The sequence below is a fragment of the Mesoplodon mirus genome (assembly GCF_964341445.2).
Source record: "Mesoplodon mirus genome assembly, chromosome: 9".
Lineage (NCBI taxonomy): Eukaryota > Metazoa > Chordata > Mammalia > Artiodactyla > Ziphiidae > Mesoplodon > Mesoplodon mirus.
In genome coordinates, this window is record NC_138985.1 from 59,999,470 (window position 1) to 60,018,261 (window position 18,792).

Genomic DNA, 18,792 nt, shown 5'->3' on the forward strand with positions numbered 1-18,792 from the left:
CCCCAGTCCTCTCCCTTCGCTCCGACTGAAGCCCGAGCCTCAGCTCCCAGCGCCGCCCGCCCCGGCGGGCGAGCAGACAAGCCTCTCGGGCTGGTGAGTGCCAGTTGGCACCGAACCTCTGTGCGCGAATCTCTCCGCTTTGCCCTACCCAGGTACGTGGGGAGTTTCTTGCCTTTGGGGAGGTCTGGGGTCTTTTGCTAGCGTTCAGTAGGTGTTCTGTAGGAGTTGTTCCACGTGTAGCTGTATTTTTGGTGTATCTGTGGGGAGGAAGGTGATCTCCGTCTTCTTGGTTAATTTTGATGCAAAAAATGACACCACAAGAAAATAACACAAAGAAAAGCTTGTATTTGAATTTAGCTATGGTGAATTAATAGTAATCCCCCAAGTCCCTTCCCTTTAGCAACATTAAATTCTGTAATGTTTTCCAGCTCCCTCCTCCACCATTTTCCTCCCTCAGGGTCATGAGTGATTAACTTTATTAACTTAATGTCAACTGATATTTTTACAGTAAATCCTTTCAAACATTCAGAGACAGATTTCATTTTAATGGTTTATATTTGAGGAGTTTTTCAATGCTTTACTGGGTTGTTGTTCTGAATGCTGAGATGGAAGAGGGAATTTAAATGATTTCTGAAGGAGGTAATATATGTGACTTTCATAGTACCTACTAAAGTCTGCAAGAGGAAAATTGATCTTGCTTTTTTTTTCCTTCAAAAAAATTTCTGGGCTTCCCTGGTGGCGCAGTGGTTGAGAGTCCGCCTGCTGATGCAGGGGACACGGGTTCGTGCCCCGGTTTGGGAGGATCCCACATGCCGCGGGGCCACTGAGCCTGCGTGTCCAGAGCCTGTGCTCCGCAACGGGAGAGGCCGCAACAGTGAGAGGCCCTAGTACCGCAAAAAAAAAAAAATTTCCAAACCACTACTCAAAATTTCTAACCCAACACCCCAGATTGTAATGTGTTAATAATATAGATCTACATGATTTAATGCTGTCTTTTTTTAAAAAAAATTATTTATTTAATTTATTTTATTTTTGGCTGCGTTTCGTCTTTGTTGCTGCACGCGGGCTTTCTCTAGTTGCGGCAAGCGGGGGCTACTCTTTGTTCTGGTATGCGGGCTTCTCATTGTGGTGGCTTCTCTTGTTGAGGAGCACGGGCTCTAAGTGCGTGGCCTCAGTAGTTGTGGCATGTGGGGTCAGTAGTTGTGGCTCACGAGCTCTAGAATGCAGGCTCAGTAGTTGTGACTCGCGGGCTCTAGAATGCAGGCTCAGTAGTTGTGGTGCACGGGCTTAGTTGCTCCGTGGCATGTGGGATCTTCCTGGACCAGGGCTCGAACCCGTGTCCCCTGCATTGGCAGGTGGATTCTTAACCACTGTGCCACCAGGGAAGCCCCTAATGCTGTCTTTAAAAATAGATAAAGGAAAACACTTTGAGTGATTTATGATACAGTAAAATTTGGTTATATTTATATATTGATAAAATATTATTTTTGCATTGCTTAGACATGCCATTAACTTTGAATAACATGAAGGCAACCTTTAGTTACTTAAAAAGCATTTTTATGGTGAGGTGAGTAGTATTGGTTAATGTGAGTGGGACTTAAGTAAATTTCATTGCCCTAATATAATTTTTGTGAGTCTTACGATTAGAGAAAAAGCAGCTTTGAGTTACAAGTCATTATTTCTGAGATATCTGCTGAGAAACGACTACAGCTGCTCCTTATTTTCTGGGCAAAGGAACTGCTCACAGATGCTCCTGCTAGACACAGCATTGGTCATAGCTGCTCAACCCTGGCAGTGTAACATTATTTTCATGATTCTCTGACTTTTCCTTTTTGCCAGTCAAATATAAATTTGGATTTAAATGTTCTTTGTTAATGGTTACAGAGGCAACAGCTGACATAAACTAGCAAGCCAATAGGTAAGGTTTAGACATACCTCCTTTAGTAAAGATGCTGTATTCATTCATTCATTCACTCATTCATTTCTCCAACAAATATTTATTAAGTACCCACTATGTATCAGGTACTATTCTAGATGCTGGGGTTTCAACAGTGGACAAAGTAGGCCACCATCCTGGCCCATAGGCTCAAGCTTACATTCTAGTGGGTGGATATAGACAAAAAACAAAACAAATAATTAAAACATATAGTATGCAGATGGTAATAAGTGCTATGGAGGAAAATGAAGCAGGAATGGGGTAGAGGGAGTTCTAGGGTGAAGGATAGGATTCCAATTTAAATCAAATGGTCAGAGGACACCTCACTGAGAACAAAGAAAATGGAAGCCAAGAAGTGAGCCGTGTAAATATATCTGAGGGAAGAGTGTTCTGGGCAGAAGAAACAGCAAGTGCCATGGCCCTGGGGTAGGAGAGTGCTTGATTGTGTTAACTGAACAACAAGGAGGCTGGTAAAGCAGGAATAGTAATGGAGGGGAGAACATAGGGGATAAAGTCAGAGAGGTAATAGGGCCACTTCATTTAGGGCTTTGTAAATCATTGTAAGGACTTTGGTGTTTACTATGAGGGAGAAGGGGAAGCCACTAGAGGGTTTTGAGCAGAGAGATAACACTATTTGATTTGTTTTAAAAGAATCCCTATGGCTCCTTCATTGAAATAGGAAGCAAGGTCATCAGCTGAGAGTGAGGATAAGGGAGAGGGTGGTGGTAGAGATTATGATGCAGTAGCCTAGGAGAGTGGGACAATGATTTGATTAGGGAAATACAGTGTGAGTACCAGGTAGCATGGAGGGCCCACTTAGGGTTAGAGGTCATGAATTTAAAGTGATATCAGTCAGCCATGTGGAGCAGGCAGAGTAGGATTTAATGAGGGTTGAGGTTTTGCCAAGTGACTTAGAACAGGAAGGGTGGGAAAGGGGAGTTGAATATCACTCGGGAATGATTTAGTGATTGACTTTGGAGTTTAGGCTGACTAAGTAGAGAAGTGAGTACACAAGGAGCAAGGACAGTGAAAAGTTGGTAACTTCAATGGACTGAAGTTATCATGTTGGGTATGGGACAGAGTGAGCTGGTCAGAGAATGATATGCTTGAAGTTTAGCTCATGGGCCAAAACTGGTTTCATTTAGGGTGTGGTAAGAAAGTTATCTTTCTCAAATGAAGTATGAAAATGCCAAAGACAAATATTCATTATAATTGAATCCCTTTGAACCATGCCATTCTTTCTAGATTTTTTCCCCCAATATTTGAGTTTTTAGAACTCTAGCAGAAAATATCCATAATGGCTGACTTAGAAGAGTATATACTCAGTTCATAGATTTCACTAAGAAAAAAAAATTACAGTCTAGCAGAATCAGTCTTCCCAAGATTATTTGCTTTATCTTAGCTAAAAAAACTAAAACAAACAAAAAATAAACAGCACCGAGATCAAGGAGACAAAATATTCCCTGTTCAGTTGGAAATATTCAACAAACAAATGAAAATCATATTTATATTTTCCATTGTCCCAAGCACTAGCTGTAGACTAGGAAAATACTTGTGAATGATGTAGCAGAGTAATGGTTACAGTAAGACAAAAACTCAAACCCAATAAATACTTGCCATTGGAACACACATCTTATTTACAAAATCATGCTCTTTCTCTTTGGCTTTTGAAGAGAGACTATTAGATTCTAAGCACATAAAACTTGAAAGAAGTGTAAATATAAATTATTTAGTGCTTTTTCTTAAGTACAGATTAAAATGCTATCATATGGAATTTCATAACAGTGGTAGTTAGGCTGCTTGAGTTGAAATTGTATCAGGATGTGTAAGGATCCCTTAAGTTAAATTGGACCGAGGATTTGAAAATATCTGCTTTTTGTGTTGCTGTTGTTACTTTCCATAAGCCTTTCTAGGTATAGATAATGTAAAAAAAATGGACACTTCAAGCTCTGAGGAAGATTAAATATCCAGGATAATTAGCTATGCAATTATTTTGAAGAAATAAATTGAAAGTTGACATAAATACAAACTGTAAAAAAAAGGGTAAGCCCACCACAAATATAGATTCTGTTGTTTTATAGTTTCCCAAATTCAAACACTTAAAAAAATTTTTTTTGTTTTGTTATCGGATGAAATGTAGATAGGAACACATATATGTGTGTGTGTGTGTATATATATATATATATATATATATATATATATATATATATAACTGAATATATGAAAAAAATAAATTAAACTTGCTTAAACAACAGCTGTAAGTCTGCGTATTTTAACACAGAATATAGATTTTTCTATTTCCTGTGGCTTAATTGAGAAATTAAAAAATGACATATCAGGAATCTTTATGCCCTGTTGCTTTGTCACATACAGTGTTAAGTATTACCATTAGTAGTAAAGTATTTTATTTTTAAGATAAATTGTCATATAAAAACACACTTATTTGCATTTTGTCAAAATTACAAATTATGGTGTTCTGGGTCCCCCTCTCCGACCCCTTACTTTAACACTGGAGGGGTTTACATGATTTTCATTTTCAATCTACATATGAACTTTTGGGCCTAGAGCTTTATCAAGTTAAGAGTGCAAGATGCTTTGTAAAGAGCTGAAGTAGTTCCTTACAAAGTAAAGTAACCAATCCATTAATTGAAAATATTTCTCTAAGCAAAAGTCACAAAGAAGGAGGTTTGTTACTAAAAAGCTGATTTTAGCTACATTTTGAAAGGGGTACAGTAACCCAATCAACCAGTTACATGAGAACCCCCTTAATATTTAAAAGCTCCAAAATTTTTCAATTAATACATAATTTTAAAAGCTGGATAAAAATAATCCTAAACTTAAAATAATAAAACTGGGCTTCCCTGGTGGTGCAGTGGTTAGGAATCTGCCTGCCAGTGCAGGGGACGCGGGTTCCAGCCCTGGTCTGGGAAGATCCCACATGCCATGGAGCAATTGGGCCTGTGCACCACAATTACTGAGTCTGCGAGCCACGGCTGCTGGGCCTGCATGCCACAACTCCTGAAACCCACGTACCTAGAGCCCGTGCTCTGCAACAAGAGAGGCCACTGCAATGAGAGGCCTGCTCACTGCAACGGAGGGTGGTCCCCCTGCTCGCCGCAACTAGAGAAAGCCTGTACGCATCAGCAAAGACCCAATGCAGCCAAAAATAAATTTATTTTTTAAAAAAGTTATTAAAAAAATAAATAAGTAAATAAAACTGACAGTTGTGGTGAAGCTGTATGATACCACAACTAATTAAATCAATTACTGACCATATGACACTTGCTAGATTTGGTTGATAACTTCAAGAAAAGTAGATCTCAAGGAGTTTATAATCTCAAGTGATCCCAAGGAGCTTATAATTTCTTAGAGGAGGTAAGAATAATATATACCCAAGACAGCAGAATAGAACATGTGATGAATGAGCTTAGGGAAGGGCCACTACCAATGCTTTTCCTTTCAAAAAATTTTTTTCCTCCTGGGAGACTTAATGCTTTTTGCACTTAGTATTACTCATATAGTACTTATTACACTCTTAGCTGACCTAGAAAATATTTATCAATTTTTTTGGGCTGCCTAGGATCTGAGTTGTCCTTCTAGATTTGGAGAATTCTTATCATATGAGTTTTGGTAAGAGGAGGACTGAAAAAGCCAGATAGTAGTCACTTTCCCATGCTTCTTTGCAGCTTTGAGCCTAGGCATATGACCTAGGCTCAACCAATCAATTAAAAAATATGACAGTTTTATTGAGGTATAACTCACAAATCATTCAGTTGACTCACTTAAAGTGTACAATTAGGTTGTTCTTAGTATATTCACAGAGTTGCATAACAATCCACAACTGATTTTAAAACATCTTCATCACCTCAGAAAGAAACACCATATCCGTTAGCAGCCATTTTCCATTCCCCTAACCTCCTCAGCCCTAGGCAACTCTATTCTACTCTTAGTCTCTGTAGATTTGCCTGTCCTGGACATTTCATATAAATGGAATTATATAATAGTGGTTTTTGTAATTGCCTTCTTTCACTTAGCATAATGTTTTCAAGTTTCATCCATGTTGAAGCATGCATCAGAACTTCATTATGTTGCTGAATAATATTCCATTGTATGGATACACCACATTTTATCTACTGATCAGTTGATGAACATTTGAGTTATTTTTGTATACAATGTGAGTTAGGGATCCAAGTTCATTCCTTTGCATGTGGATATCAAGTTGTTTCACCCAGCACCACTTTTTTGAAAAGATTTTTCTTCCCACATTAAATTTTCTTGGCACCCTTGCCAAAAATCAATTGGCTGTAAATGTGAGGATTTATTTCTAGACTCTCAATTCTATTCTGTTGATCTACATGTCTATTCTTATGCTAGAACCTACTGTATTAATTGCTGTAGTTTTGAAGTAAACTCTGAAATCAGGAATTGTGAGTCCTTCAATGTCTTCTTCTTTTTCAAGATTTTTTTTGGCTCTTCTGAGTTTCTTGAATTTCCATATGAATTTTAGCATCAGCTTCTCAATTTCTGCAAGGAAGCCATCTGGAATTTATATAGGAATTTTGATGAACCTGTAGATCACTGTGGGTACTAAAGCCATCTTAACAATATTGTCCTCCAGTCCATGAACAATGATGTATTTCCATTTATTTAGGCCTCCTTTAATTTCTTTCAGCTATATTTTATAGTTTCCAGCGTAGAAGTTTTGCATTCCTTTTGTTAAATTTATTCTTAAGTATTTTACTTTTTGCTAATATTGTACATGGAATTATTTCCTTAATTTCACTTTTGGTTTTCTCATCACTATTGTATAGAAATGCAATCGAGTTTTGTATATTGATCTTGTATTATGCAACCTTACTGAACATGTTTATTAGTTCTAATAGTTTTTTAGTGGATCTCTTAGGATTTTCTATATACAAGATCATGTCATCTGCAAATAGATATAATTTTATTTCTTGCTTTCCAATATGGATGCCTTTTATTTCATTTTCTTCCCTAATTGTTATGGCTAGAATCTTCAGTACAATGTTGAATAGAAGTAGTGAGGGCTTCCCTGGTGGCGCAGTGGTTGGGAGTCTGCCTGCCGATGCAGGGGACACGGGTTCGTGCCCCGTTCCGGGAGGATCCCACGTGCCGCGGAGCGGCTGGGCCCGTGAGCCATGGCTGCTGAGCCTGCACGTCCGGAGCCTGTGCTCCGCAGCGGGAGAGGCCACAACAGTGAGAGGCCCGCGTACTGCAAAAAAAAAAAAAAAAAAATAGAAGTAGTGAGAATGGACATTCTTGTCTCATTCCTATCATAGTAGTAAACTATTCAGTCTTTCACCATTAAGTTCAACCCATCAAATTTTGGATACAGAGAAGTAGGGATCATTAGAGAACCCATTCTAACACTTCCTATTTCTCTTTCCTGCTTTATTTATTGTACTTATCACATTCAGGTGTACTGTACATTTTAAACTATTTTTTCTGTTTTATAGTCTGTTCCCTGCTCCTGCCTGCCTCCCATCTAATGTAAGTACCATTAGAGCAAGCATTTTCATTAGTTCTGGTCACTGTTTCATCAAAACCCAGAACTATGCTGGACACATACACTCAATACATGTCTGTTGGTTGAAAGAATGATACCGTGGTGTGTTTTCTGTTGCTGGTTTGTAAACTATTTTGTGAAAGGAAGCATAGTTTTGGATTTTAAAAAATTTTTGTTTTATCTGTACCAGCTAGTATAATGTATCGGATATGGTAGGTGCTTAGTAAATGTTGGTGAAATAGAATCAAACATTCTGTTGAAGACAAAAGTCTTCATGGAAATAAGAGTTGAGCTAGGACTGAAGGATGAGTAGGAATGAGGTGGACAGAAGTAGGGAAATCTTAGTGGTGTTAAATGTAAATTTTATTACTTTGGTTAAAAAAAAAATTAACTGTGCAGAAATTTATTCTCTCACAGTACTGGGGGCCAAAAGCTTGAAATCAAGGTGTTAGTAGGACCATCCTCTAAGCGAGCATACTTCCTGGCCTTTTCTTGTAGTAACCTCAGGCATTCCTTGCCGTGCAGCTGCAGTGCTTCTATCTCTGATTCCATTGTCACAGGGTGTTTTCCCTGAGTGTGTCTGTCTTCTCATGGAATAGTTTCTCTTCTTTTTTTTTTCATTCTTTTTTTTAATTGAAGTATAGTTGATTTACAATGTTGTGTTAATTACTGCTGTGGAACAAAGTGATTTGGTTATGCATATATATGTATTCTTTTTTTAATATTCTTTTCCATTATGGTTTATTGTAAGATATTGAGTACAGTTCTCTGTGCTATATGGTAGGACCTTATTGTTTATACATGTGCTAACCCCAACCTCCCTCTCCATCCCTCCCCCAACCCCCTCCCCCTTGGCAACCACCAGCCTGTTCTCTATATCCATGTGAATTTTCCTCTTATAAGGACACCAGTCATCTTGGATTAGGGCTCATCCTAATGACCTCGTCTTAACTTGATTACATGTGCCAAGACCCTATTTCCAAATAACATCACATTTACAAGTACTGGGGGCTAGAAGGATTTCAACATGTCTTTTGGAGGACATAATTCAGCCTATAAAATGTCATGACTCTTACGTTTAATGTGACCCATTTCTACTTTCCCAGTCTCACCTCTTGCTTGTCACTCCCTGTGTACATACGTCAGTTCTACTGAACCACTTGCTGTTGTCCTGTCTGGAATGCCCCAGTCTGATAGGTTAACACCATGTAATACGTTATAGCCCAACTCAAGAGTCATGTTCTTTGGGAAGTCTTCCTTGAATCCAGGTTAGGTTAGGGGCTTCTCTTTTAGGCCCATTTATAATATTTGCGCTGCTGCACTGTAATTATTTATTTACCCGTCTCTTTCTTACACTAACTCTGAAGTTGTTGAAGGCAGAGACTTTGTGTCATCTTTATCATTGTGTTCTCCTTGCTTAGCACAGTGCTTAGCAGTTGGAAGTCACCCAGTAAATGTTTACTATTGAGTGTGAGTAACATTACAAAGGAAATTTGATAGAACCTAGAAAGCAATAGGGTGTAAAGGAAGAAGAAATGAAGGATTACTTTAGAACTTTGAGTATAAGTAGGAGGCCAATTGAGGTATATATGGGCAGAAAAAGCAAAGTTCAAAGAGGAGATGGTTTGGGGGAAAATATTATAATCCCAATTAAAAGGGATTATGGAATAAATATATGGTAGAGGAAGTAGAGGGCGAACCCTTTGAGGACAAGGATTGGGCCTTATCATTGTGTTTCTAGTACTTCGTACTTAGAATTCTGCCTGGCATAAAAGAGACCATCAATTCATATTTACCACATGAAGTGTAAAGTGAATGTTTTCAGGTCTCTAGGTTGGTGTTTCTACTACCAAATAGAGAAGTTTTGGACAGTTAACTGGTTTGGGAGCTGGAAAGACAAAGCCTTCAGCTTTGGGTATGTTGATTTAAAAATTAGAACAGAATGTTTAAGGGGGAAATTTCTGGTAAATAAATCTATAGAGCCATGAACACTCAGAGCTGTGGACTTGAAAGTCACAGATGTCTATTTGGAGGTTATCAATGATAATTGAAGACATGGAAGTAGATGAAGTTTCAGAGGGATTGGGCATAGACTAAAGGATTGAAGAATAGAGGTCAGGACCTTGGGAAAACACACATTTAGGTACTAGGAGGTGAAACATAAGCCAGAAGGAGATGGAGAAGGAGCAGCCACAAAATGGGACACTGCGATTAGACGGTGTCACAGAATCCATGGGGGGACATAATTTGAAAAACAGGAGGTCATTAACTGTGTCAAATGCTGAGAAAAGATCAAGAATAATAAAGACTGAGAAAAACTCATCAGCTTTAGTCTTGATTTAGTCATTTGTGACCTTCAAGAGAAATATTTCAGTGGAGTGTTGGCAGTTAAATCTTATCTCAGCTATTTAAAAAGGAATTTGGGGCTTCCCTGGTGGCGCAGTGGTTGAGAGTCCGCCTGCCGATGCAGGGGGCGCGGGTTTGTGCCCCGGTCTGGGAAGTTCCCACGTGCCGCAGAGCGGCTGGGCCCGTGGGCCACGGCCGCTGAGCCTGCACGTCTGGAGCCTGTGCTCCGCAACGGGAGAGGCCACAGCAGTGAGAGGCCCGCGTACTGCAAAAAATAAAAAATAAAAATAAATAAAAATAAAATAATAAAATAAAAAGGAATTTGGTGACAATTTGGTGACAGTAGGAGAGGTGGTGTTCTGTAGATCATATAATTAAATTTGGCAAGAAAAGGAGAGAAACTGAATAATAGCTTGGAAGGTCAGCGGGATCAACAAAGACTTATTGCTGTGCTTTTGAAATGTGATGCACTTTTGACAAATTTAGTGTTCTATATCTTGAGTGTTTGGTTCCCAAATCAGGCTAGAGCTAAAAGACTGAGTTACAAAGGTGGAGAAATCATGTGGCTTTTGGCTTAACAAACCAGAAGAGTGTCCTACTGGGTACCAGTGCTTTGTTGTGTGGCCAGCATTGGAAAAGAGAAGTGGGGCAGAAAGATCATGAGAAGTTTTTATGGTGGAACAGAAATTGTTAGGTCAGGGAGCAGAATCAGCATGTTGGAACAGAAGAGACTGAGCAAACCTCTCTGTTTATAGATGAAGCAGCTGAGGTTCAGAAAGAAACCCTGGGATTTCTGAGTATTAAAGAAAAAACATCCAGGCTGTTTGATAGGGCGATGGATTTGTTTGCCTTTCTCCTCGGGCTGAGGGGAATTCCATGGCAGCCTTACTGCTCCCTAAGAGAGTATTGGATTGTAGACAAACCAAGAATTACTGTCTGCCCTTTTTATTGAGGATGTTGCTGATCAGAGAGTATTAGTCTCTTTGGGGACACAGTCTACTTCTCAGACAACTTCTAGAACCAATTTGGCTGTGCTTTGCAAATAGAGATGGAGAAATGGAGACCCATATTGTTGCCTCCCAAGGGTCATCATTAACCAAACCAGCTGGCTGACAAGCCTGTGGCTATGGAAACCAACCTTGCTGAGGAAAGATGGATTATAAAAATAAGCCTCTTTTCTTTTCAACTTGATTTACTGGAATGATGTCTTGGCACTATGAATTAGATCTTGCAGAAATATCAGATTGGATCATTGAATCAGTCAATACCTTAGTTTTCTTAAATATCCTCTGTTATTTGACCTTTTTGGTTCTGTCGAAGACAGTGATGAATACTGCATTTTTTTACTCATGAAGATTTTTACATGTGAACCCCTGATATTCTTTGCTTTCACATGTGCAAATTCAGAATTCCTGCTATGGAGAAAAAATAGTCTGTGGTCCTGGGCATACCTTTGCTGTAGGGATTCAAGATGATGAAGAAAACAGTAAGCTGGGAGTTGGATGTATCCCTATCTACCTATATGCAAATACCAGTTTTCTTCTCGAAAATATTTTTTTCATCTTCATTGGGGTTTGGAGGAGATATGATATATCTTATGTGCCACCAACTCTTATGTATGTTATGTATATATGCAAATGTTACACGCATATATACACATATACACACAAACATACACATGGATGCCAGAATTCTTTACCCACTCTTGGAAACACCATATGCAGGGATAATAGATACTAAGGTTGAAGGTCAGGGAGAATATGTGTCGTAGAAACATAAAAGGGTTTATTTAAAAATTCTTCAGGTTACTTGAGGTATTTTCCTCTAAACTTATCTTTTCTCTCCCACACTGTTATACAGTTTTTACATCATAATTCTATGTAGCACTGAAAAGCCTAAGGCAGCCTATTTAGAAGTCTCTTTTTTTTTTAACATCTTTATTGGAGTATAATTTCTTTACAATGGTGTGTTAGTTTCTGCTTTATAACAAAGTGAGTTAGCTATACATATACATATATCCCCATATCTCCTCCCTCTTGCGTCTCCCTCCCACCCTCCCTATCCCGCCCCTCTAGGTGGTCACAAAGTACCGAGCTGATGTCCCTGTGCTATGCGGCTGCTTCCCCCTAGCTATCTGTTTTACATTTGGTAGTGTATATAAGTCCATGCCACACTCTCACTTCACCCCAGCTTACCCTTCCTCCTCCCCATGTCCTCAAATCCATTCTCTACATCTGCGTCTTTATTCCTGTCTTGCCCCTAGTTTCCTGAGAACCTTTTTTTTTTTTTAAGATTCCATATATATGTGTTAGCATACAGTATTTATTTTTCTCTTTCTGACTTACTTCACTCTGTATGGCAGTCTGTAGGTCCATCCACCTCACTACAAATAATTCAATTTTGTTTCTTTTTATGGCTAAGTAATATTCCATTGTATACATGTGCCACATCTTCTTTATCCATTCATCTGTCGATGGACACTTAGGTTGCTCCATGTCCTGGCTATTGTAAATAGAGCTGCAATGAACATTGTGGTACATGACTCCTTTTGTTTTTGTTTTTGTTTTTTAACATCTTTATTTGAGTATAGTTGCTTTACATTGTTGTGTTAGTTCCTGCTTTATAACAAAGTGAATCAGCTATACATATACATATATCCCCATATCTCTTCCCTCTTGCATCTTCCTCCCTCGCACCCTCCCTATCCCACCCCTCCAGGCGGTCACAAAGCACCGAGCTGATCTCCCTGTGCTATGCGACTGCTTCCCACTAGCTATCTGTTTTACATTTGGTAGTGTATATATGTTCATGCCACTCTCACGTTGTCCCAGCTTACCCTTCCGCCTCCCCTTGTCCTCAAGTCCATTCTCTAGTAGGTCTGAGTCTTTATTCCCGTCCTGCCCCTAGGTTCTTCATGACCATTTTTTTTTTTTTCATTTTTAATTATTATTTATTTATTTATGGCTGTGTTGGGTCTTCGTTTCTGTGCGAGGGCTTTCTCCAGTTGCGGCAAGTGGGGGCCACTCTTCATCGCAGTGCGCGGGCCTCTCACTATCGTGGCCTCTCTTGTTGTGGAGCACAGGCTCCAGATGCACAGGCTCAGTAGTTGTGGCGCACGGGCTTAGTTGCTCCGTGGCATGTGGGATCCTCCCAGACCAGGGCTCGAACCTGTGTCCCCTGCATCGGCAGGCAGATTCTCAACCACTGCACCACCAGGGAATCCCCCGACCATTTTTTTTTGTATTCCATATATATGTGTTAGCATATGGTATTTGTTTTTCTCTTTCTGACTTACTTCACTCTGTATGACAGACTCTAGGTCCATGCTCCTTACTACAAAAAACTCAATTTCGTTTCTTTTTATGACTGAGTAATATTCCATTGTATATATGTGCCACATCTTCTTTATCCATTCATCTGTAGATGGACAGTTAGGTTGCTTCCATGTCCTAGCTATTGTAAATAGAGCTGCAATGAACATTGTGGTACATGACTCTTTTTGAATTATGGTTTTCTCAGGGTATATGCCCAGTAGTGGGATTGCTGGATCATATGGTATTTCTATTTTTAGTTTTTTAAGGAACCTCCATACTGTTCTCCATAGTGGCTATATCAATTTACATTCCCACCCACAGTGCAAGAGGGTTCCCTTTTCTCCACACCCTCTCCAGCATTTATTGTTTGTAGATTTTTTGATGATGGCCATTCTGACCGGTGTGAGATGATATCTCATTGTAGTTTTGATTTACATTTCTCTAATGATTAATGATGTGGAGCATTCTTTCATGTGTTTGTTGGCAATCTGTGTATCTTCTTTGGAGAAATGTCTATTTAGGCGTTCTGCCCATTTTAGGATTGGGTTGTTTGTTTTTTTGATATTGAGCTGCATGAGCTGCTTGTATATTTTGGAGAGTAATCCTTTGTCCATTGCTGCGTTTGCAAATATTTTCTCCCATTCTGAGGGTTGTCTTTTGGTCTTGTTTATGGTTTCCTTTGCTCTGCAAAAGCTTTTAAGTTTCATTAGGTCCCATTTGTTTATTTTTGTTTTTATTTCCATTTCTGTAGGAGGTGGGTCAAAAAGGATCTTGCTGTGATGTATGTCATAGAGTGTTCTGCCTATGTTTTCCTCTTAAGAGTTTGATAGTGTCTGGCCTTACATTTAGGTCTTTAATGCATTTTGAGTTTATTTTTGTTATGGTGTTAGGGAGTGTTCTAATTTCATTCTTTTATATGTAGCTGTCCAGTTTTCCCAGCACCACTTATTGAAGAGGCTGTCTTTTCTCCATTGTATATCCTTGCCTCCTTTATCAAAAATAAGGTGACCATATATGTGTGTGGGCTTATCTCTGGGCTTTCTATCCTGTTCCATTGATCTATATTTCTGTTTTTGTGCCAGTACCATACTGTCTTGATTACTGTAGCTTTGTAGTATAGTCCAAAGTCAGGGAACCTGATTCCTCCAGCTCTGTTTTTCTTTCTCAAGATCGCTTTGGCCATTTGGGGTCTTTTGTGTTTCCATACAAATTGTGAAATTTTTTGTTCTAGTTCTGTGAAAAATGCCATTGGTAGTTTGATAGGGATTGCACCGAATCTGTAGATTGCTTTGGGTAGTATAGTCATTTTCACCATGTTAATTCTTCCAATCCAAGAACATGGTATATCTCTCCATCTGTTCGTATCATGTTTAATTTCTTTCATTAGTGTCTTATAGTTTTCTACATACAGGTCCTTTTTCTCCTTAGGTAGGTTTATTCTTAGATATTGTATTCTTTTTGTTGCATTGGTAAATGGGAGTGTTTCCTTAATTTCTCTTTCAGATTTTTCATTATTATAGGAATGCCAGAGATTTCTGTGCATTAATTTTGTATCCTGCAACTTTACCAAATTCATTGATTAGCTCTAGTAGTTTTCTGGTGGCATCTTTAGGATTCTCTATGTATAGTATCATATCCTCTGCAAACAATGACAGCTTTACTTCTTCTTTTCCAATTTGGATTCCATTTATTTCTTTTTCTTCTCTGGTTGCTGTGGCTAAAACTTCCAAAACTATGTTGAATAATAGTGGTAAGAGTGGGCAGCCTTGTCTTGTTTCTGATCTTAGTGGAAATAGTTTCAGTTTGTCACCATTGAGAATGATGTTTGCTGTGGGTTTGTCATATATGGCCTTTATTATGTTGAGGAAAGTTCCCTCTATGCCTACTTTCTGCAGGATAAATCGGTGATGAATTTTGTCAAAAGCTTTTTCTGCATCTATTGAGATGATCATATGGTTTTTCTCCTTCAATTTGTTAATATGTATCACGTTGATTGATTTGCATGTATTGAAGAATCCTTGCATTCCTGGGATAAACCGTACTTGATCACGGTGTATGATCCTTTTAATGTGCTGTTGGATTCTGTTTGCTAGTATTTTGTTGAGGATTTTTGCATCTATGCTCATCAGTGATATTGGCCTGTAGTTTTCTTTCTTTGTCTTTGTGACATCTTTGTCTGGTTTTGGTATCAGGGTGATGGTGGCCTTGTAGAATGAGTTTTGGGAGTGTTCCTCCCTCTGCTATTTTTGGAAGAGTTTGAGAATGATGGGTGTTAGCTCTTCTCTAAATGTTTGATAGAATTTTCCTGTGAAGCCATCTGGTCCTGGGCTTTTGTTTGCTGAAAGATTTTTAATCACAGTCTCAATCTCAGTGCTTGTGATTGGTCTGTTTATACCTTCTGTGTCTTCCTGGTTCCGTCTAGGGATGTTGTGCTTTTGTAAGAATTTGTCCATTTCTTCCAGGTTGTCCATTTCATTTACATATAGTTGCTTGTAGTAATCTCTCATGGTCCTCTGTATTTCTGCAGTGTCACTTGTTATTTCTCCTTTTTCATTTCTAATCTATTGATTTGAGTCTTCTCCCTTTTTTTCTTGATGAGTCTGGCTAATGGTTTATCAATTTTGTTTATTGTCTCAAAGAACCAGCTTTTGGTCTTATTGATCTTTGCTATTTTTTCATTTATTTCTGATCTGATATTTATGATTTCTTTCCTTCTGCTAACTTTGGTGTTTTTTTGTTCTTCTTTCTCTAATTGCTTTAGATGTAAGGTTAGGTTGTTTATTTGAGGTGTTTCTTATTTCTTGAGTTAGGATTGTATTGCTGTAAACTTCTCTCTTAGAACTGCTTTTGCTGGATCCCATAGGTTTTGGGTCATCGTGTTTTCATTGTCATTTGTTTCTAGGTATTTTTTGATTTTCTCTTTGATTTCTTCAGTGATCTCTTGATTATTAAGTAGTGTGTTGTTTAGCCTCCATGTGTTTGTATTTTTTACAGATTTTTTCCTGTAATTGATATCTAGTCTCATAGCATTGTGGTCGGAAAAGATACTTGATACTATTTCAATTTTCTTAAATTTACCAAGGCTTGATTTGTGACCCAAGATATGATCTATCCTGGAGAATGTTCTATGAGCACTTGAGAAGTGAGTGTATTCTGTTGTTTTCGGATGGAATGTCCTATAAATATCAATGAAGTCCGTCTTGTTTAATGTATCATTTAAAGCTTGTGTTTCCTTATTTATTTTCATTTTGGATGATCTGTCCATTGGTGAAAGTGGGGTGTTAAAGTCTCCCACTATTATTGTGTTATTGTCAATTTCCTCTTTTATAGCTGTTAGCATTTGCCTTATGTATTGAGGTGCTCCTATTTTGGGTGCATATATATTTACAATTGTTATATCTTCTTCTGGGATTGATCCCTTGATCATTATGTAGTGTTCTTCTTTGTATCTTGTAACAGTCTTTATTTTAAGTGTATTTTGTCTGATATGAGAATTGCTACACCAGCTTCCTTTTGATTTCCGTTTGCATGGAATATCTTTTTCCATCCCCTCTCTTTCAGTCTGTATGTGTCCCTACGTCTGAAGTGGGTCTCTTGTAGACAGCATATATATGGGTCTTGTTTTTGTATCCATTCAGCCAGTCTATGTCTTTTGGTGGGAGCATTTAGTCCATCTACATTTAAGGTAATTATTGATATGTATGTTCCTATTACCATTTTCTTAATTGTTTTGGTTTTGTTATTGTAGGTCTTTTCCTTCTCTTGTGTTTCCTGCCTAGAGAAGTTCCTTTAGCATTCGTTGTAATGGTTTGGTGGTGCTGAATTCTCTTAGATTTTGCTCTTCTGTAAAAGTTTTAATTTCTCTGACGAATGTGAATGAGATCCTCGCTTGGTAGAGTAATGTTGGTTGTAGGTTTTTCCCTTTCATCACTTTAAATGTGTCTTGCCACTCCCTTCTGGCTTGCAAGGTTTCTGCTGGAAGATCAGCTGTTAACCTTATGGGGATTCCCTTGTATGTTATTTGCTGTTTTTCCCTTGCTGCTTTTAATATTTTTTCTTTGTATTCAATTTTTGATACTTTGATTAATATGTGTCTTGTTGTGTTTCTCCCTGGATTTTTCGTGTATGGGACTCTTTGCGCTTTTTGGAGTTGATTGACTATTTCCTCTCCCATGTTAGGGAAGTTTTCAACTGTAATCTCTTCAAATATTTTCTCAGTCCCTTTCTTTTTCTCTTTTTCTTCTGGGACGCCTATAATTCGAATGTTTGTACATTTAATGTTGTCCCAGAGGTCTATGAGACTTTCCTCAATTCTTCTCATTCTTTTTTCTTTTTTCTGCTCTGCAGTAGTTATTTCCACTTTTTATGTTCCAGACCACTTATCCATTCTTCGTCCTCAGTTATTCTGCTATTGATTTCTTCTAGAGAATTTTTAATTTCATTTATTGTGCTGTTCATCACTGTTTGTTTGCTCTTTATTTCTTCTAGGTCCTTGTTAAACGTTTCTTGTATTTTCTCCATTGTATTTCTAAGATTTGGGATCATCTTTACTATCATTACTCTGACTTTTTTTTCAGGTAGACTGCCTATTTCCTCTTCATTTGTTTGGTCTGGTGGGTTTTTCCCTTGCTCATTTATCTGCTGTGTGTTTCTCTGTCTTCTCATGTTGCTTAACTTACTGTGTTTGGTGTCTCCTATTCACAGGCTGCAGGTTCATAGTTCCTGTTGTTTTTGGTGTCTGCCCCCAGTGGGTAAGGTTGGTTCAGTGGGTTCTGTACGCTTCCAGGTGGAGGGGACTAGAAGTCTCTTTTACATAGTAAACTCAATAGCAAGTAAATAATTTCACTCATGACTTGCAGCCCATAAAAACCTTCCAGAAACTAGCAAAATCTCAAAACCTTTTAAGTCTTCTCTCCAACTACAGAATTTTACAGGATATTAAAACCAAGTTCAGACTGTAGAATAAGATTCTGTGGGTGACATAGATGAGAAAACATGTCAAGGCCTTTCAAAACCATATATCAGGCATAGTGCTATGTTTCAGTTATGGATGGAGAATTTGTTTTCACTTCTTGTTATAAATTAAGACAGTGTCAGAAGCTAACCAGAAACTGCCTTGAGCAGGATGTTGAGAAATAGGAGATACCTAAGATAAAAGAAAAGAAATTCGAGCAAAGGGCACCAATAAGAGACCCGAAAAAACTAGAGTAGGAGAATCAACAATGGCCATACATGCAAAAGCTTCACAGTACATTAAAGAGATCACACCCTGTTTTAGAGCAAGACTTCTGCTAAGCTATTTTATTTCATTTTTATTTTTTGAATTTTATTTTATTTATTTTTTTATGCAGCAGGTTCTTATTAGTCATCTATTTTATACACATCAGTGTATACATGTCAATCCCAATCTCCCAATTCATCATACCACCCCGCCCCCCGGCCCCCCACTTTCCCCCCTTGGTGTCCATACGTTTGTTCTCTACATCCATGTCTCAATTACTGACCTGCAAACCGGTTCATCTGTACCATTTTTCTAGGTTTCACATATATGCATTAATATGCAATATTTGTTTTTCTCTTTCTGATTTACTTTACTCTGTATGACAGTCTCTGGATTGATCCACGTCTCTACAAATGACCCAACTTCGTTCCTCTTTATGGCTGAGTAA

General features: G+C 38.4%; 1 protein-coding gene across 1 annotated transcript in view; it reads left to right on the plus strand.

The window, feature by feature from the left end:
- The window catches only part of MTERF1 (mitochondrial transcription termination factor 1), a 462,335-nt gene that overhangs the window by 50,532 nt on the left and 393,011 nt on the right, over positions 1 to 18,792 (plus strand). Inside the window, exon 3 of the transcript XR_014294933.1 lies at positions 7,414 to 7,447. The gene's annotated coding sequence lies outside the window, so the exon portion shown is untranslated. The remainder of the gene's footprint in view (positions 1 to 7,413; positions 7,448 to 18,792) is intronic.